Source organism: Peromyscus leucopus, chromosome 1 (genome assembly GCF_004664715.2).
Source record: "Peromyscus leucopus breed LL Stock chromosome 1, UCI_PerLeu_2.1, whole genome shotgun sequence".
NCBI lineage: Eukaryota > Metazoa > Chordata > Mammalia > Rodentia > Cricetidae > Peromyscus > Peromyscus leucopus.
In genome coordinates this window covers 65217040-65238538 of record NC_051063.1, presented here as the reverse complement: position 1 = coordinate 65238538, position 21499 = coordinate 65217040, and the positions used below count along the sequence as shown (strand labels likewise).

At 51.1% G+C, this 21499-nt stretch overlaps 1 long non-coding RNA gene across 1 annotated transcript; it reads left to right on the top strand.

Annotated features, from left to right (window-relative positions):
* The first annotated feature begins 95 nt into the window (after nt 1-95).
* LOC114694919 lies at nt 96-9459 on the top strand. Its single transcript, XR_003734777.2, has 4 exons — nt 96-3231; nt 4931-5019; nt 7900-8076; nt 9004-9459. It is a non-coding gene; the product is annotated as an uncharacterized LOC114694919 (long non-coding RNA).
* Nucleotides 9460-21499: the final 12040 nt, after the last annotated feature.

Genomic DNA, 21499 nt, shown 5'->3' with positions numbered 1-21499 from the left:
CCAGCACTCGGGAGGCAGAGGCAGGCGGATCTCTGTGAGTTCGAGGCCAGCCTGGGCTACCAAGTGAGCTCCAGGAAAGGCGCAAAGCTACACAGAGAAACCCTGTCTCGAAAAACCAAAAAAAAGAAAAGAAATTGAACCCAGGGTCATGCACAGGCTGGGAAAGTCCTTTATCTCTAACGTGCCCCCACAACACCCCATTCTGCTGACCCAACAGCCCATCTGTTGATAGACCTTGCACCATTGTGAATAAAGCTGACGAGAACACTGGTGCACGGGTTTCTGAGTGGACAGGGGTTTGTCTATGGCTACCGGGTCCTGTGGGTCACAGCTACGGGTCATTTTCAGACAGCAGCCATGGTGGTGACTTGCAGTGACAGGGGAGCCACTGTGGCCAGCTACCAGCTCTATAGAGACAAGGGCAGGACTGAGCTATACCTTGGCTCCCAGGTCTCAATTGGGCTTCCTCTCTCCTGTCCAGACTTGGAGGCATCCAGCCCATACCACCAGATTCGCTGCTAAGGGCGGTCGCTAGGGATGGTAACCCTAGCGGGAGGCCCAGCCAGGCACTCTAGATATTCCTGCTGCAGGCATGCTGTTCAGAGTGCCTTAGGCCAAGTGCCGAGGCAGGAGGCACAGTCTTGGGTCGTGTCCTGGGTTCATGGTAGCATGCTTTCGGGGTGGCACCCAGGACGGCACTAGATTCAGAGTCATCCCCTTCCTTGCGCTGAGACTCCTCCTGTGCTGGCCGTCTGGGTCCAGGGCACACACTCCCAGCCTCCGCGGTGAACTCGGAGCAGGCAGAGTCTGAGCACACGGTACCTGCTGCATGAAACGCAGTCCACACTGGCCCTGGTGTGCCTTCTCCTGCCTGTAATTTTATCACACGCGGTTTAGGGTCTGCAGAAGGTGCGGCAGGGTGCTGCTTTCAGCCCGGAGATGGACTGGTTGTAAGTGTTCTGTCTTACGCGTTGTTCCCTCGAGCTCCTGCTAACTGGCAGCATTCCTGCAAACAACAGGCCTCTTCTTGGCTTGGCAGCATCCTCCTCGCATATTGTGCGTTTTCCTCTGAAATGTTTAACGTGCTAAAGTCTCGCTTCAATCACATCAGCTCTAGAGCAGACTAATCACTTAGCCTGATTGTTGAGCTGCATTTGGTTCTGGAATTTTAAAACACGGAAGAAAACAACCCTACCAAGCTACATACCCACAGCCCGCTGTGCAGCTGATCCTTCACAGGAAAATGTAGTGCCCTCTCTGGGGCTTTGTGGTTGGGTTAGTGTTTATTGGGAGTGAAAATTGTTTTACCCACCAGCACAGTGCCTAGAATGTTGGACAGATGTTAATTGTGTTACCGATGCCAAAATTGGAAACACCTTGCCCCTTCCCAGAGTTGAGCTTTTTGGTTTAATTACTGTAACTGTGATGGCTGAAACCGAAGCGCGTGTGCATTCGGAACGGGAAACACTGATGTTAGAAAGTAATTTCAGATCTGCTTAGCTGGGGATGGAGACAGCAGGTGTGTCGAAGAGCAGGGCTGCTGGCTGATTCTGGCACGTGTGTGGGGGAGGGGGTAGTGTGACGCTGCCTTCCATGCGTGCCCACGGGTGTTCATTATGCTGTGTTTATAGCTGGCGATGATTTCCCATCTGCAGTGACTCCATGATTCCCAGCCCTATTCCTTAAATGCAGAGGCAAACAGCAGTCTGTTCCGGCAGACACATGCTGCAGGTCGGTTGGTGGTGGACTTGCTGGCCTGGCCCAGGGCCTCTTTTCCAGACCCCTGCATTGCTCCAAGGTGGTATGTGTGGGTGAGTGGGGGCTGCTTTGGCAGCCAAGGGATCTTTTTTATTTTACAATTAATGGATACAAACAAGGTAATAGACTTAGTATTTTAGAGTCGTCTTTGATTTATACAAAGTTAACTAATAGTTAGAGAGCCCCACGTACTTTTCATGGTTCCCCTCTCCTTCACTTCTAGCAGTGGGGTGATTTGTCTGGCAGAGCTGGTATGGACACTGTTATCAACAGCCATCTGCTCACCACATGAGAGTGGACTCCTCTTGGAGCTGCACATTCTATGGGTTTGGGCATAGTCACACTGTCACATCGTCCATTGCAGCATCATATACAAGCCTCTGTCCACAGATTCTGCAATCCACTGTTTCAAGTGAACAAACATGCAAGACCACGAAGAGCTCCAACTCCAGTGGCACAGTTGCTAAAACATCACAGTGCAGGTGTGGGGAATAGCGGTGTGTTTACTCCAAGGCTCACTGGATGTCCAAGGCCCATATTCCTCAGACCATCCCCGTGGCTTTGAGCCTGGAGTGAGAGTGGGCAGCACTTGAAATACTCAAGACAACGATAAAGTGAGGTGACTGCACGTTATCTACTGGAAACAAAGTCCCAAGGCTGCTAATATTCTCAAGAGAAGGAAATGACTATTTGAGTCAGAAATCAGTGAACATAAAATGTTAGTTTTCCTTGTCCAAGTTCCTAGTCCCCATGGATTAAGTCTCTACTCTATAGACATATGGAAATATTGTGAATCAGAAGAAATAAGATGCTAACAGGGATTTTTAAAAATGTGTTTTCAAAATCAAACGTGCTGTTTTTGAAACTCCACCTTCATTAGCACCAGGTGGGCTTTGACTGCTGTCTGCACGGTGGATCAGTGAATTCACTGAGCTGCCCTGAGAAAAAGCAGACTGATTAGGAGAAGCTGATTAAGCTCTGCGGAAGGAGGTGTGATTAATGCCTACTCACACAGCAAACAGGATGGTTACATTTCACTGTCTTCCCGTGACTCCAAGTCAGTGGCTAATAGCTCCAAGATGGAAAGGGAGAAATCCATTCCAGGGACCCCAGGCATCCAACAAGCATCAAGGGTCACTGGTCGCTGCCTGCTGGAGGCCTAAGAAGTTGGTTGCAGGTGCTCCACCATCACCACCATCATCATTATCTTCAACTTTACCACTATCACCAGAACCATTGTCTTATCACCATTATCACCATCAATACCTCCTTCACCATCACATCACCATCACCTCTAACATCATCTTCATTAACACTTTCAACTCCATCACCGTCATCATAACCATCATCTTCACCACCATCATCTTCAACCTAGCCACTGTCACAACCATCTTCGTGTCTTCATCATCACCACCATCGTGACCATGACCTTTATCATGGTCATAGTCACTGTCATTACTGGTGGCAAGCCAGGTAGATGAGGTGGGTGGGGGCTGGGCCTGACTCCTATTGATCAAGACCCCACGTAGAGAAGTGTGTACTTTGTGAATGGACATACAGCCCCAGAGGAGGGCGAATACTGTTGTAGAAAGGAAGTGACAGGGTGGCCCTGAGAGTCCTGCCAGCACTAGGCATCCTTGTTCTTGGTGGTGTTTCAGACTGTGCAGTTGCCTAGGGCCTCCATGTTCTGCCCTCCCAGGTCCTCTTCTGCTCTCTCCTACCCTGTCTATTCATTCTGCATTTTCTACCCTTGTTTTTTTTAACTTCCTGCCTTCAGGAAGCACATACACTCCCTGCCCCCTGCAGATCTTAGAACTCAGGGCCAGCCAGAGCCAGGGGTTGGCACCCAGTGCAGGAAGAAAATAGAGTTGGAATTTTGCCTATAAATGTCCCCATCCCTTTTCTGGTGACTGATACTCCATCCACACACAGCTCTCGGCTTGAGGATGCTCTGGGGATCAGATATGCCAAAGACCCTTCTAGTAAGAAGGGTGGGGTCTACTGCACACTCATTCCAGCCTTCCATGATTATTATTCTGAGCTATCCACAGCTCGCCGGTGTCCAGGCCTCCCGGAAGCTACCCTTATGCCCCACAGAAAGCCCTGATGGCAGGCCCTGACATGTTTTGTACCCTGTAGCTTGGCAACCATGGGATAGAGTGGGCATCCTGTCAACATTCCTAGGACTCTCTCTCATCCTCCTAGCCCTGCCTGGTCTCCATCAGCACATGAACTCACACTTAAGGTTACTCTGGGGCAAAACTGGGAATGAGGCTCTCGTCAGGACCCTCCCCAAGGCTGTTGTTCCTTTCTGCGTGCACTGGGCCTCATAGCTCTCTACCCTCATCCTGCTCCTTCTGGGCAGGTCTCTTTCTTCAGATCCTCCTTCCCATGGCTTTTTTCTTCTTTTTTTAAATCTCCAGTAAAACAGGTGTTTCATGCACAAAAGCACTCTGTGGACACTGCAGACCAGAGTGGAGACAGATGGGTGGGAAGAGAGTACCCATACCAGTTTTCTTCTTCAGGTTCTAGCACAAGGTTCCAAGGGTAGCAAAACTTTGGGCTTAAAGGAGTGACACTTGTCTACTTGGGTCCTTGGGGGAGCATCTCCTCTTTATTTGGCACATCCCTGGTAGTTTGAGCTCCAGATAGTCTCTGAGCTCATCCAGCATATGCCCCAGGCTTCCCCAGTCTCTGCAAGACATGGTGGTGACAGTGTTTCCTAGGAAACTGCAGCTAGCTGCCAGACCAACACGCCTGTGCCCCTTGGGGCTTCAGTGGGTGTAGGCTGGGATGCTCCAGAGGGAAGATGTGTGTCTGTGTGTAGTGAGATGAGGAGTGAGGGGGAGGAGGGGGCACATGTGTATGTGTGTCCACAAGAGTGCTCATGTGAGTATGTGGTACTATGTGTGAAGCATTCCCATGTGAGTTCTGTATTTGGGATCTTCATGGAGTGCATGTCTGAGTGTCTTGGGTCTGTGTTCTCCAAGCCTCTGTACGGATGTGTGAGCTTGTGTGCACTGGGCTTTGGTGTGCCTCTAAATCCATGTGGGTGTATGTATCTTTCTGTGTCTGTTTGTACGTCTGTGTGTACACAGATATATTTGAGGAGCTGTGTGCGCGTGGGCAGAGTATTGGGTTTCTGGAATACTCTTGTGTTCTCTCTCTGCAGGTCTGAGACTTCCTGGCTGCAGCCTCATGGGCCCAGAGCCAAGCTTGCTCCTAGCCAGCAATGCACCACTCCTGCCCTGGAGCCTTCAGGTAAACTAACTGCCTTCAGCAAACAAGGCGGGTGGGGTGGGCGGCGACAGGGTCACCAAGGCAAGCACAGACCTGGCTGAGAGCCTTGAAGGTGGTACCCCTCTCCCAAGCTGACTAGCTAGCAGCAACAAGCAATGCTGTCTTCAGATCAACCCCCTTCCCTGATTCCCACCTCCCTCGGGGAAGACAGGATGTCAGAGCAGTGTAAGTATGAAGGAGGAGCCACTGTCAGGGAGGACTGGGGGGGGGCCCTCCCAGGGTGCCTGAGCAGGAATCGGGGTGGGGCCTAGGCAGCAGGGAAGGAGGACAGGAGGGAGAGAGGGGTTTCCAGGGCTAGGGTTGCAGTTGACATAGGCCTCAGGGAGACAGGTCTCCTCCATCATCTCCCCAGCCATGTCTTCTGCATTAGAAATGCCATGGGAAGCAGGGACAGCACAGGTGAGCCAGTCTGCAGCCATCCCTGAGGATGGGTGGGGAAAAGACCAGAGATCCAGAATGCAGGCAGGCATCACAAGCGGGATCTATGGGACAAACCATGACAGAGCCACCAAGAGGTGCTCTGGGAGAGGCGCTGCAGCTGGTTGTAGAAGGGCAAAGGCTGACCTGAGCAGAGCCATGATAAACACCTCTGTCGCAGGCTCACCTAGAGATATCAGCAGTGCCATGGCCTCGGCTCCTCCTCTGCAGCCCAGACCCCAGCAGAAAAAGCTGGGAAAGCACCGGGCACACCAGGCACAAAGAAAGGGGTGGATAGGAAGGTCTCAGGGACCCCAGCGTTCAGAGCTGCCAATGGTCTTCTCCGACAGAGCACACTCAGGCCTCAGCTGGGGCTGCTGTGAGGGGTTTGGGGTACCTCCATAGACAGGAAGGATCACATGTAGGCCCTTGTCCAGTCAGCAGATGTGGGCCCAGTAGAGAAGGAAATGCCTTCCCCACCCCCCAGCCAGTGAAGAGCTGGGCCCTAGCCAGAAGGAGGGACAAGCAGGGAGCACAGCAGTCAGGGACAGGATGGACAGGATCGATCAGACCCTCGTTCCACCCACTGCCACCCCATGGTCCCCTCTCCCACCATCCTGTTTCTGCTTCATCCTAAGAGAGGCAAATCTGAATGTTTGATTCAGTATATGGTGCTTCCTCTTTGCTGACTGGAATATGTCTGCTGTAGGAGCAAATGGAAGAATTAAAGCATGCAGAATTTGCATAGTTAAGCTGGGTGTGGTGACATACACCCGTAACCCCAGCAGTTGAAAGGCAGAGGCAGATGTGAGGCCAGCCTGGGCTACGTAGTGAGTGCCACAGAGCCCAGGTTCCAAAGGGAGAACCTGTCTCAAGGAGAGGGGGAGGGAGGGAGAGGGAGAGGGGGAGAGAGAGAGGGAGAGAGAGAGAGAGAGAGAGAGAGAGAGAGAGAGAGAGAGAGAGAGAGAGGAACTTACATACTTACCATTAAAATAAACAACCATTTCCCCCTTAAGTGAATATTGGACTAGAGACAAGTCGATGCTGACAGGTATAAACTCCTCTTATTGTGTGCTCCGCTCTGGCTAGGGTTAGGGGCCTGTGCCGCCCACGTGGGTGTGTGGTGCCCCTCCATAAACCCTGCACCTGTCTGCTGCCCTTACTTGCTCCAGGCAGAACTTGAAGGACAGGGCCAGGGAACATCTTCCTGCTGACCTCAGCCAGGACTCTGCAGCTTCTGGCGTCCTCCCAGAGAGCTCTGCCTCAGGGAATATTTCCCTGTGGACTTATTGAACAGGACCACCATCAGCTCTAGAGTGCTTCTGTATGTTCCAAAGCCTGATCTTCGTGCACTGTGTCCGGGCATCCTGGATACCTGATTGACACAGGATATGCTAAATAAAGTTGTGTCTGGTGGGAAGAGGGGATTCTTCTCCTGAGGTGGATGCCTGGTGGTGCCCTGTGGGGGTGGGGGATTCTAACAGTATCTGAAAAAAAAAAAAATATATATATATATATATATATATATATATATATATATATATATATATATATACCAGTGTGGGCACCTTTAGCAAGCAGCAGGCAGGCCTGATCATGTGCAGCCAGCGGTGGGTACAATGGCTGCCGGCCACCATTCCCAGGACCTGTTATAGTCTGAGTAGACCTTTTTAACTGTCCTCATTATTTTGTGATACAATAAATATTAGTCCTGAAAGATGATAAACAATAGAATTTTTTAGATTTTTTTTTATTTTAATTATGTGCATGTGTGTCTATGTGTGGTATTATGCACATGAATGCACATGCCCACAGAGGTCAGCCAGAGGTGTCAGATCTCCCAGGAGCTGAGGTTATAGGCAGCCTGATGTGGGCACTGGGAATTGAACTCAGGTCCTCAGGTAGAGTAGTATATGCTCTTAACCACTGGACCATCTCTCTGGCCCCTAATTTTTTTTTTTTTTTTTTTAACTCTAGCCTGGAAAGTTCATGATTGAGCCTCAGCTGACCTAGTGTCTGGTGAGGCTGCTGTTGCTTCCAGAGGGTATCTCACTGGGTCCTCACACAAGTGAACAGTCAGGAAGGTGGGCAGTCTGCATCCCTCCAGGCCGTTTTTATAGGGACAGAGCCTGGAGACCTGATTACTTCTAAAGTAAACCTCCCAACGCAGTCCTCTTGGGGGTTAGGTTCTAACATGAATTCAGAGTTGCACCAATAATCAGTCAGCAGCAGAAGCCAGAAGGGTTGGTTTCCTGAGTCCTCCATGCTCAGTGCTTAGCCAAACACTAGTCTAGAGGGCACTGTGGAGGCCCTTTAAGAGGGAAGACGCAGTAGGACCCAACAGCAGAGCCAGACAGACCTCAGGGGTCCACTGAGAGAGGTTGTTAGATGGCTGCTCCCACGACACAAGCTTTTCCCTACCAGGGCTCCTAGGCATTGGAACATCTACTCAACCAGCTGACATCCTGCGGTTGCTGAACACGGCCTGGGCAGGAGACTCCACCAGAACTCAAAAGCAAGGATCCAGGAAGCCTCTCATTTAGTGTGGATTATGACAGACAGCAAGGGCCCCAGGGATTCGGATCCCAAGGAACACCCCACGTGAGTACAGAGTCTGTCATAACCTTTTAAATGTTCCTCTACTCACCACTCGCTTCAAAGTACAGGCCATGTGTCCAGGGCCTCTAAGAACAGAGAAGATGGTGCAAATGTTACCCTAATTCAGCCCCAAAGGAGCAGACAGGGTCAGGGCAGCTTTTTGAGGGGGGACCAAATCCAACAGACACCTTACTTGTCCCTGAGACAACTGCTTGCTCTACAGCCCAGAGTGTGCCGTATCTCAGCCATAACCTGGGGACAGAATAGGTGAGCAGTATCCAAATAGTCCCAAGTATAGAGACAGTCATGGAGCTTCTCTTCTCTTCTCTTCTCTGGGCCCCATGGGGTATTCCAGTGTACCTGCCAAAAGGCCAGGGCAGGGAAGTTCTGAATATACCCATGACCTCAACTCACCCCAGCCACACATCAGATTCCTGTTGGGAGACGTCACACCCTAATGGGTGATGCCTCTGTGCACAGGGCGGGGGCTCTGTGTGTGTGCAGCTAGCTCGCTCATTTCACTATCCTTCCTGGAGCCACACTGTGAGGCTACTTAGGAAATGCCAGGCCTCTTCCCGGAGCCTGGCGGCATCTTTCAGTGTATCAATTTACTCATTGCCTTGACCAAACTCCTGCGGGAGGAAGGGTTCATTTCAGTTAGAGTGACACAGCCCACCATGGCGCAGATGTAGTGGCAGCAGGAGCTTGAGGCCGCTGGTCACATTGCACCCCCGGCTGAGAAGCAGAGCTGGGCATGCCAGTGCTCAACTCGCTTTCTCTTTGTGTGAAGTCTAGGACCCCAGCCCATGGACTGGTGTTGCCCGCAGTAAAGGTGGGTCTACGTACCTCAGTCAACATAACCTATGTAATCCCTTACAGTCATGCCCAGAGGCTAACCTAACCTACATAATCTCTCACTGGTGTTCCTAGAGGACTGTCTCCTATATGAGTCTGGATCCTGACAAGTTGACGACATGAACTGTCACGGCAGTGATTGCGGCCATGAAGCACCCACCCTGTTCTCCAAAGTGCAGGCCCAAGCTGGTCCTCAGCAGTGCCAGCCCTTCCTGAATGCTCCTTGTGTTGTTGCTCTGTTCTCACTTAAAACTTGTTCTTTATAAGCTATGAAGAAGCATAAGGATGGAGCTGAAGAGATGGTTCAGTACTTAACAGTACTTCCTGCTCTTCCAGAAGACGTAGGCTCAGCTCCCAGGCCCCATGTTGAGGTGCTAACAACCGTCTGTAACTCAAGCTCCAGAGATCCAATGCCGACTTCTGGACTCCTTGGCACCTGCACACACCGAGAACATATTCTTACTGTAAATAAAAATAAATCCTTAAAAAAGAGAAAACATAAGGAAACATTCTTAAAAGAAAATTAAAATTACCCACATTCAATTTACTAGAGATGAAATCAGTTAACCACTTTGATGTATTCCTTTAGGGGACGTGTGTGTGTGTGTGTGTGTGTGTGTGTGTGTGTGTGTGTGTGTGTGAAGGCAGCTGAAAAAAATCTGAGCATAACATCATTTTACTTCAAGCATTGAGGTTTGTTTACACAAACAGGGCTGTTTAGGGCAAATTTTACACTCAGTGGTCCCTGAGTTGGTCCTAGTTGGCTGTTTGGTTATTTTGTACTGAGTCACCCACTGATGGCACATCCTGCTGGAGTGTGGCCCCCAGAGAGGGTGTCCTGTACTTCCTGGCTCCAGGTGAAGTCATGTCTAAGGTTCTGGTCTAAAGGACCAGATGGACTGCTAGGAAACATAGATGCTCCGGAAAGATATGCTTGCTGGGGATGTTGTATCCCAAATGCAAAAGAAATGGCAGACACAGCATTGAAATGAGAACCATGACATTTCCCTTTCTCTCCTGGAACATTAAGAGTGACATACGCTCAGTGGAAAAATCACAGGAAAATGTCAGTTAAGTAAAAACTATTTCCCTGATCCTCCTACACAGAGGGTGGTTGTCCTTTTAAGCCCTGTCACTCCCCTCCTTCTCCCTCTTTCAGGAGCGGGGGAGGAGGGTGGAGGCTTCAAGCTTCCTTACTTAGTGGCCACCAGGTCTTAGCATGTGACTTGCGTTCCCTGAGCCTTGGCCCATTGCAGAAGAGGTGTGAAGAGGTTTTAAGGAGCCAACTGCAGTGCGTTGGTCTCCAAATGCCACACAGGAGGCATCTTCCCACAGAAGCTGATGCATACCCTGGGCCTTTTTGAGTGACCCCCTGGCATTCCACTGTGTGGGTGCTGAGAGTTACATAACCTGACTTCCATGGCTGGAAATTTAGATGGCTTTTAGATTTGACTGTTATAAGCAATCCCGTGATAAGTGGTCTCTTGGTGAATTCTTTATACTAGTCTGTGGCTCTTTCTGGGGACAACCTCCCATCTAGGGAGTTGCAGGTTACAGGGATGCAGGGACCAGGCTTTGAAACAGTTTGCCTGTGCTTTCTATGCAGACCACTTAGAGCATATTGCCTCTACCAGCCCTGCTTCTGTCTGGGGCAGGATGTGTGTAAGTGTGTGTGTGCACCACAAATGTTCATGTATATGTGCTGTGGACCATGTATGTGTGCTGTATTGACTTTTACAGGAAGTCAGCCCTGAGAAACAGTTGGGAGAGGCACTAACAAAAGGTAAAGCAGGGAGCAGGACTTGGTATGGGGAGACTCAGACCACCATGAGGGTCTGACAGCGGGGCAGTCAACATGAGGAGGGGTTGGGGAAGGGGCACCTGTACAACTGCATGGTCAAGTTGGGGCATGCCCAGTGTGGTATTCAGTCTAGGCCAGGGCCTGCTGGGGAGAGTGTGGCCTCAGTACGAGGGTACTGGATTCTGATGCTTTGCTGGCAGACAAGTTCTGTTTGAAGGGAAGCTGTACATCTACACACTTGGTTAGTCCAGTACTCTTCGTGTGCAAGTCGGTGGCTACTCATGAGATAATGACTTCATAATTACTGAGCCACTTGACTTCCCCCTGAAAGCCCATCCCTCCCCCCCACAAAAAATCCCTGATGCTTACATTTTCTTATTTATTTATAGGATGCCTTTGTATATTTCTTCTACTTTGGGACAAAACTATTTATTTTAGGAAGCTTAGAAGTTGAGGCAGCGTGTGGTGGTTAGATTAACTTGGGCCTTGGGCTCAGCTGTTTGAACAATTTAGTAACTTTTCAGCCATTTTCACCCCTGGAGTCTCAGATTTCTTCACTACCTGTTTGGGTGCTAGCTGGACCAGGCATCTGGAGCCAGGAAGGAGCTGGTATCCTCAGACTGTAGGTAAGAGGGAGGTCTACAGGCATCGTCTACAGAGGCCAGCTGTGAGCAGCCTCTTTGCTGTTGCGTATGCATCTTAGAATTCCAAACAACTCAGGTGACATGGGAACTCCTGAAACTCAATGATGTCACAAAAATGGGCAAAGGACTTGAGCAGACCTTCATGTCATGGGAGGGTGCTCCATCCACTGCAGCCTCCTAGTGGTCCCCGGAGCACTTTGGAGCCCAGGAAATTGGAAAGATCAAGCAGGAATATGAGTCACATGGCTTGGGCAGTTGGATGAGGTCAGAGCACCTTTCCGTGGGCTCCTTGTTCTGTACTGGTCCTGAGACAAAACTCTTTCTGCCAGGATTGTGCGGAGGGATCTGTTAGGAGCTCTTTCAAGTTTTATTCATTCATTCCCATCCTGTGGTGGTAACAGGGAGGGCACATGTAGAGACAGTGCAATGGGAAGTACACACTCTTGCTTTACCCATGGGGTGGGGTGGGGTCAATAATAGCAAGGAGGGGCAAGGAGAAAACTTAGGGTTGCCTCTCTCAGCGCCTCCCATCCAGAGTAAGCTGCAGACACGTCTGTGCTGCTCAAGCTGTTGGTAAAGGAGTGAGCTCAAGGTCCAGAGCAAGCTCTTCCCCCACAACTGTCCTGAGAGGCTGTGATCAGCAAACCAGCACACCAGCCAAGACTGCCTCCTCCCACGCAGGCTCCTCCACGCCTGTCCAGTTACTGTGACCTTGATGGAGTGAGTCTGCCGTCTCCCAGCCCAGGGAGGGTTCTGCTAAATCTAGCAATGCTGTTCTCCCTGACAGGTGACACAGTCAAACACCCACCATAATCTCTGACTGTTCAGCACCCCATCAGATGGTTCGGAGGTGGAAGCAGGAATGGGGGCTTGCTCTGCCTGATCTCCACTTTAGTCTACTCGAGAGGTTCCAGAAGAGTGCTCTCTGACTCGTGTGCGGAACGCTTGGAACACTTAGTTCCCAGTTGATTGCACTATTTTGGGAGGGTCTACAAACGTCAGTAGGTAGACCTGGTTGGAGAAACAGGTTACTGGGGACTGTGCCTTTGAAATTAAATCTGTTCCTTTCTCATTCTTTGTTTCATGTGTGTCTTGAGGCACACAACCTACTCCTGTACACACACTCCCACCATCACAATGGTCTGTCCAAGTACACAGGGCCAAGTGACCATGGACTGAACCGTGAGAAACCATGTCCCATTAAGGCTTTCCTCCTGCAACTTGTTCCTTTAGACATTTTGGTTCACAGGGACACAGGAAAAATTAATATAGGCCCCAATGCTGTGCCCACCATCGGATCCTCCATAGGACCCAGGTTCACTGCTTTCTCTGGGAACATCCCTACACTGTCCACTCCATGTTCTTTGGACCCTGCCAAGGTGTAGATCCTGCTCTCCGGACTCCTTTCCATCCTCGGCCATCACTACCCTGCATGTTCCTCATACTGGCTGCCAAGAGATGCTCAATTCCAGCTACATCTCCAAGTGAACATCTGTACCAGGCACCGTTGTGAGCCCTGGAGACACATTCCATCCCTGGAAGATAGTTCAGCCTAGGGAACAGTTAAGCAGCAAACAATAGGCCTTTAGGAATGGCCCCAGTGTTACCCCGCCAGCCTGTGGCATGAGTGATGAGGGGAAGAGAGGTTTAATGATCCAATATTAATTTTTCTCAAAAAAACAAAAGTGAAACAAAGCACACTAGTTAGTATTTGGTCACTGTGAAAAAAACACCTGAGACAGTGAGATGAGGAAAAGTCTGCTCTGGCTCACTGGTCTTAGAGGCATCAGTCCATGGTGGGTTAGCTCTGTGGCTGTGTCAGCTGAGGACATGCCTGGTGTACATAGCAGAGACACATGCTTACTATTTAGTTACCGTAAGCCTAGAGTGAGAGGAAGGGACTAAGGTCCTAATAGCACCCCCAAAGGCACACCCCACTGATCTACTTCCAGTAGGCCCCTTCTCCTAAAGACCCTGATATCTTCCCAGAGCACCAAGCTGAGGACCAAACCTTTCTCTCACAGTCACTGAGGAGGCCATTCAAGGCTCAGACCATAGTAGTGTGGGAACTCAAATAGCACAAAACGTTAGGGGGAGAACTGCCAGGTTTCCCCGGCCCTGAGCACAGCAGCCTCTGCCTCTGCCCACTGCCTGCTCGGCCGCAGGGCTGCAGAGCCTGGCCACAGGCCACACGGTCTGTGACTCCAGTCTTGGCAGCCAGCATGAGGAACATGCAGGGTTGAGTCACTCTGTGACCCCAGTTCTCTTGTGGTTATCTGTGGGCACCCCACTTTAATCAAGACCAGATTCATTTCTATCTCTCCCCTCTCCCTGGATTACGCTATCCCTGCTTCCAGTTCACACCTTGGTAGACTCCAGCTCCCTACTGTAGTCCCGGTAACTGAGACAGGGGAATGTCAAGCAGTAGAAGATCAGTCGACCTCAGGGGGTCACAAATAGCCCATGCAAGAGGATGACTTCTAGAAACTGTGACCTGGAGATGGAAAACATTCGTTGGAATAACTTGAAGGGCCATCAAGCTGAGCATAGCAGCACACGCCTATGGTCCCAGCCCTAATGAGGCTGAGGAAGGAGGGTCATGAATATGAGGCCAGCCTGGACCGCATGTCAAAAAACAAATAAAAACAAAACAAGATCATCAAATGCTGTCAAAAGTTTAGGGTGGAAGGCAAATTTAAAATGAAACAAAAACCCCACTCTTCCTTGTTCCTGGCTTCTTTATAAAATCTATTTTCTTATTTAAAAAGTAACTCAGGCCTCTTATAAAGCAATCACAAAGTGCCGACAGTGAAAAAATGTGTCCTGGGCCACCATCAATGCCTGGCGTATCCAGAAACGATCCTCATTCACCCTGGTCAAGATGTCTCAGAAAGTTTGAGGGCACAACACGTGTGTGTGTGTGTGTGTGTGTGTGTGTGTGTGTGTGTGTGTGTGTGTGTGTGTATGTGTGTGCGCTCTTCTGCATGTACTTTTTTTTTTTTTTTTTTTTTTTTTTTTTTTTTTGAGACAGGGTTTCCTCTCTATAGCCCTGGCTGTTCTGGAATTCGCTTGTAGACTAGGCTAGCCTCAAACTACAGAGATCTGCCTGCCTCTGCCTCTCTAGTGCTGGGATTTAAGGAGTGCACTACCACATTTGATTGTACAGGTACATTTTAGCCCAGAACTATGTTATAACCAAACTCAGAACTATGTTATAACCAAATGTCTCACCAGCCTCTCGAGGTGAGATGCTGAGTCTCTTTCCAGACATGACCTTTACTGTTGGCAAGGACAGTGGAGCTGGGGGAGGCAGCAGGGGAAGGCAGAGAGCAGGAAACATGAGGTCCTTCAAGAAGGGGTGGAATGTATGCTGGGACAGGGCAGCTTGGGAGAGGAAGGCCCTAGTCTCTTTTGGGGCTGGGGTTGGATGTAAGATAAGGTGTTTAAGGAGACAAGGAAGGACCAGAACTAGCATGGAATCCCAGGAGAGATTTTGGGGATGGTACAAGGCTGCACAGCTGCTCCCATGATGCTCATTTACCAAGGCAGCCATGTTCACCTCCAACCCATGTCTTCATGGTTACTTTGTTTCTATGTCATTTCCCCTTGAAGTCACCAGAGCTGATCTCAAGTTCATGCCGGCAGTCAAGGGGAGCCACCAAGGAGAGAGGATCTTATTTATACTAGTGAGACAGATACAACGGCTCAACTTTTCCAATGAGTTCATAGCAAACAGCAGAGCACTGTTAAATACTATAAAAATATTGCTGACATTAATGACAGATCTTTATTGTCTTAGCCACTATTCTATTGCTGTGAAGAGACACCATGACCAAGGCAACTGTTACAAGAGAAAACATTTAATTGGGGGCTGGCTTACAGTTTCAGAGGGTTGGTTCTTTATCATCATGGTAGAGAGCATGGTGGCAAGCTTCGTGCTGAACAGTAGCTGAGAGCTGCATCCTGATCTGCAAGCAGAGATGGGGGAGCAGAATAGGCCTGGCATGGGCTTTTGAAACCTCAAAGCCCACCCCCCCCCAGTGATGTACTTCCTCCAACAAGGCCACACCTACTTCAATAAGGCTACACCTCCTAATCCTTCTCAAATAGTGCCTCTCTCTGGTCACTAAGCACACACCCATTGATTTTTGTTTTTTGAAATAGTCTCTCCAGGCTGGTCTTGAACTCTCAATACAGCTACATTTATCTCTCGTTCCTGGTTTTACATGTATGAGCCACCATAGCCAGTTTTGTTTAGTACTGGGGACCCAACCTAGGCCTTTATGCACGTTAGGTCAGCACTTTACTGAGTTACAGCCCTAGCTCTTAAGCACCTCTTTTAATGTTTATTTATTTTTTTTTTGAAGCTAAGATATAGGGACTCCAGGGGCTGTTAAATCCATAACCAAAAGCTGTTAGACTCGTCCCTGGGGCCTGACTGCTTTGAACCAAAAACAAGCAGACAAGCAGGCCCTCTTTAGATGCCAGGGAGACAGTTCTCATGAATGCCTAGATGCTCTGAATGCTTCACGGATAGATACCCAAGGAAGTTGTACTGCAACCACAGCTGCTTAGTGCCCAAGCTCCTCACCGGTTCAAGAAGGTAGTATTCCAGTCGAAACTGTTCCAAATGGCTTGCTCTACATTTGTGTTTATCACCAGTCTCAGTGAACTCTAGAAACCTTTTTCCTGGCGGCCCAGCAGTTGTGGGCTGCAACTGGTGCAAACGAAATACTTCATTTGCATAAGGTCACTGTACCCCTTCCTGACTAGATAAGCAAGGGGCTCGGCTTACGGCTCCATCCAGCCCGAAGGAATCCTCCTATGCTGCCCCGGTATCGCAACGCTGGGTCCCTTGAAAGCTTTCTCGAACGTGTCTGGCTTTTCCTTGCCTGCTTTTTGGTCATTGTCATTAGTAGAACGGGCTGAGTGGGTGACAAAGAAGAGACAGCCAGAGCGGCAGCTGGTGAGGGTGGCCGCTGCAGAGCAGCAGGCCAGGAGCCTTGAAGAGTTCCACGGCGTGGCCCAGGGCAGAGAGTAGAGTGGCAGAGACGACAAAGGTGACAGCCAGTTAAAAGGCAAGAAACGATCAGCCTCAGTGCCTGCAAGTGTCGAGCCATGACTCCAAATACCCCCGGTCATTGTGAGAACTGAGCGGCTTAACGCTGCCTACTGGTGCTGCTCATGTGTGATGGAAGCCTGGCATGAGGACAGCCGCAGAGCGCAGGGTGGCTGGGGCTTCATGCCCAGAGTGATAAGCCTCTAGCTGGAGAACTCTGGCTTCTAAAGCCTGGAGCAAGAGGCCCTTGGTCGGTCTTAGGGTTTGATCTGTATGCCTCTGGGTCTGCTAGACTCATCTGTGAGTCTTGGGCACTCAAGGGCCTGGGGTTGCTAACACCCGAAGGTGTCACCTCAACATCTCACAGTTTACCTCCAGGTACAAGAAAAGGACCCCAGCCAACTGAGCGGCACCACAAAGACCTGCTTTTGGGCTCTGGCCCCAGACACCGTGTGAGGGGGCCCCCTCTCTCTTCACTGCCTTTGATCTGCTTCTTGGACTTCATCCTCTACCACTAAATCTTTTTTTGCACAAAAATAATTTGCAAATATCAGCAACCAGTTAGCTCTTTAATGGAGCTTTAATTTTTAAATGAATATTTATGAGCTGTTAGGAGCCAAGCTGAGTCAGTGGTGGAGCCCGGGAGCCTGGAAGTCCCTGAGCTGAGCCGAGTTGGTTAGGCCCCGTTATCCCTGCAGAAGCTGGGGGAGGGAGGCAGGAGGGGCCTGGTCCTGTCACTGCTTTCAGGCCCCAGTCCCCAAGCTCCCCTTACTCCTCAAGCCCCATTCACTCCGACTCCTGTCCCTCTCCTGGTTTGTCTGTCCTCTAAGCCGTGCTCTGCCATATCGCTGCATCTAGACTTGTTCTACACCCTAGCCATTGTCTGCATCCCAGCAGGAGCCCACCACAAAGAAGCTAGTTGCTTATGTCCTCTCCGGCTCAAATACCCAAAGGCTGAGACTTGGGGACAGAGGGAGTGGTCCAAGGGACTTGAAACGTTCCTCCCCGGCTGCCTGTCAGTACTTCCTGGACACAGTGCTCTAGCTAGGCACAGCTGCTCCAGGCTCTGTCCATATCCCAGAAGCCTGGGTGACCTCATGAAAGGCTGAGGAGGAGGAGAAGCTGGTCACTGTGGTCATACAACCGGAATTGACTTTAAGGCATGGAGTGGAGCCTCCCTAAGGCTGGACCTTTGGGTAGAAAGGCAGTGTGGTGGGTCTCAGAGCCGGGGCAAGGGGCTGCAGCCTCAGTCATGGGCCTTGGACACCCAAACTCTGCAGAAGAGCATGAGAGAGGTTCTAGCAGCTTCTCTGAAGGGGCCCAGGGTGGAGGCCACTAACAGATGAGCTGCCGTGGTCCATGGTAAGGCTGGGCCTTGAGTGTGGCCCCCTCACTCCCATCCTGCCTATGAGCATCAAGCCCCTCCCAACACTGCCCCCTGCTATGACAGGCCCATGGGAAGGGGGGCACTCAAAAGTACTTTCAGGTGAGGCCCAATCAGCCCTGGAGCCAGCAGCAATAGAAGGCAGGCCAAGGGAGAGAAGGAATTTGGTCTGACTCTGTAGGTACAGTGGGATCAGGGCAAAGGTGGGTAGGACCTCCACGTTTGACTGAGTGCAGAGGAGGCCTCAAGCATAGATCATTCTGGACGATGAGGGTGGCTAGACTAAGGGATTGCAATGGGCTGTGAGCTCCCTGCTGACTCACTTAGGGAGAGACAGAGGAAGTGTGGGCAGGGGGAGGAGCTGGCAGAGGAGGAGGAAGATGAGGAGCAGGCAGGAGGAGAGGGGAAGGGAGACTGGGTTCCCTACTGTTCCTTCTGAGCAAGGCCATCCAGGTTGTTCCCCAGGGATTCTGGGCATTGAGGGTAGAAACTAGACAAGAGAGGAGCAGGCTCTCTGGGGAGCGCTGCCCTGAGTAGTGGCCACTCAGGAACACAGCCTACACCTCTTAAAAGACCCACCTGGGCTTGGAACCAGGGGCCAGTGAGACCTACTCTAGTATTTCTCTAGCATTTTGTGCCAGAGTGATGGGCAGGCCCGGGAACTAATTGCAGAGGCCCTCCTGGCGGTATGAGGCTGTTCCCAGGCCTGGAATCCAGCTCCTACTGGTGGTGGCCAGAGTGGCCCTCAGAGTGGTCCAACACGTGTCCCAGATCCTGAAGGCTCAGGGATAACAAGTAGATTACCGTGGGGCACAGAGGGACTTGGCTGTGCCCTGCCTCATCCTGTGTGTCACCGTGCAGAGACAGGGTTAGGCCTGAGCTTCTGGGTGCCTGGGGCAGGGACTGGATGTAGCATTAGCATGGGCCACTGGGTTCTACCCCTCTGGCAGCTTTCCCAGCAGGAGATAGGAGAGGCAGAGGCTTAGTGTCAGCAGCCTTGGCGAGTGCCAGCCCTGCCCTCCTCCCGTCCCCTCCCTGCCCTCCTCTGCCCCTTCTCCCCTCCTCCCTTCTGAATCAACATTTCCCTCTCTTGCCCTGGAAGGCCCAGGCTTGGAGGGTTTGTAGGTTCCTGTTCTTACCCAAACCTCAGACAAGAAGCATATTTCCAGTCTCTCTCCAAGGCCAGCCCCAGGCCCCACAGCAACTGTCTCCTCGGCCTCCCACACACCAGAGGCCAGAGGCCAGAACCTGGTGAGGCTGCCTAGTAAGCAGCTGGAAAAGCCGGTTTGGGCCTGTGTGAACAGGTGGCCTTAGTCTGGCTTTCAGGAATGCAGCCTGAGGAGGCTGCAGTATCTAAGACCACTCTTGCTTCCCAACCTGGGGAAGTTGGGGAGGCCCACCTGGCACCCTTCCACCCATTCCCAGGACCCCAGATAGTTTTGGAAGAGCTCCCAAGGCTCTTTAGATTATGGAGGAGGGGCAGCCTGAGAAGGCTAAGGGCCTGCTCAGGCAGAGGCAGGAAACAAATTGCCTGTCAAAAATCCTAATTAAAATACAGTATAAGCAACATTGATTCCCTCTCTAAGGGACAGGGTGGTGGTGGTTGAGGGAGGCGGGGATTAGGGAAGCCGGTCCCCAGACACCAGTCTAAAGAGCCCGCAAATACTGCAAGGGAAGCCATAGCTGCTCTAATGTAAAGATTATATTAGTAAGCGGGGTTTCTAAGCAAAAGAAGGGTCTCCTGAGAGAAGCAGAATGAGGCCCCTTCCCAGATGTGGCCCCCACATCTCCCTCCAGGCTCCACTCCAACTGGAAAGGGCTGCCTGCCCTAAGCCTTGCCCAAGTTCTTCTGGTATTTAGGGTTTTGTCTTGGGTTTTATTGTAGATGTTAATAAGATAAAGTGTACACTATTAAAAAAATCTGAAAATACAAAAAGAAATATCTATTTAGGAGAAAAAAATGAACCAGAAACCAGGAGATAGTGGGCTGCGGGGCCCTGGAATATTTGCTTTGTCTTCTGGGAATCAAGCCTCCATTTGCTCCTCCTAGAGCAGGGGACCCCAGAATGTTGATGTGGAGAGTTCTATTGCCTTCTCTGGGTCCTGCCTATAGTGACTGGGAGGAACCATCTCAATTCAGAGGGTCAGCTGCTGAGGCCCCAAATACATGGGACACCAGAATGCAGGTCCTGTAGGCCTTAGAGGACAGTGGAGTCAGGAGGGTGGGTGAGAGGCTGGGGCAGCAGGCAGGAACCGAATTGTAACCCTGGGAGAGCAGTAAGTGCAGATATACACCCTCGGCACAGACCTGTGCCTGAGAAGTGCCCCGGGCCACCACCGCCTCCCATATGACCTGCAGGCTGCGCCTATAACGTGGACTGATTTTAAAATTCAACTGCACTTCCATGTATAAAATATTCACATTGTCTTTCTGCTTAAGTGCATTATTTATATTGCCACCCATGAAATATTCACATCTGACTTTGACTTCCAGTCAGTACCCGTGGGTGACAGGCTGCCCAAAGTGCTCATAGGAGAGTGCAGTGATGTAGCAGGTGTGCTCAGGGAACCTGGGTGCAGACCCCTAGGGAGGTGTGGCCCATCCGGAGCTTGGACCCGGACCCCTCAAGGAGGAGCTTCCAAGAGAGTAGAGGCACAGTACGTTCACTTAACAGAATCTGACCCACATTCACCTGGGTACCCAGCTGCTGGCAGGTGACACCCGGGAGTGTGCTGGAACCTGCACACTATGCTGCCTGTCACAGCGCGGCAGCAATACAATGAGCTGCGGCACTTGGCAGAAATGCACGAGCCCCATGCGGCAACAGGGAAGGGGACAGCCCTGCAGAACACTGATTCCCCAGGCCCTCTGCCAGTGGCTACCACAACAACCTAGGGCTGGGGAGGAAGACTCAGTTCGGAGAGCCCACAGGGCCAATCCCCAGAGGCACACAGGCTGGCTTGCTTAACACAGGATTCTCTGCTGCCCAGTGACCCGGCCCAGTAGTCTCTATGTAGTCAGCAGAGGGAGGGGGTGGGCACTCTCTGCTGGCTTCTCGCAGAAAGGTCGAGTTGCCACACTCCTAGAAGCCTCCCCATACACCTCTTGTTCATACTGCACTGGACTCCCTTATAACCGTCAGCACCCCCTATACCCAGCTGCCTGTGGTAGCCAGGCATATACCCCCCTCCATATTGCCAGGAATCTGCTAAGGGGAGGCAGACTCCCTGGTCCTGACCTTCATGAAGCTCTGGACAGCCTGGCTTCTTAGGCTGGGAAGCCATGGAGCAGGAGGGAGAGGCTGGAGGTTCGATGGCTCCAGTGACCAGACTGGTGGTAGCACCTAACTTGTCCTCTGACACCCATCAGGCCTGGCCTCCTGTGTCCAAGGCTGATCCCCACTCCCTGGCATTGGTTTTGACCTCGCTGGTGCCTCTGGTCTGAGGGTGGGATGGAGCCTCTGTCTGGGAACTTCCTCCAATCCCAGCTGAGCAGAAACACTAGATACTGAGGTCAGAGTCCCCACGGAAGGTGTCCCGTGCATCCACTATGACTGTGGCCAGTCTACCTGAGTCTGAGGTTGGGAGTGTGGCAGGGAGGATAGAGAGAGCTAGACTCTTGGGTCCTGCTGGGTCATTTTAAGAAACTAGATTTAGAATAGGCAACAGCAAATTTGCTCTGC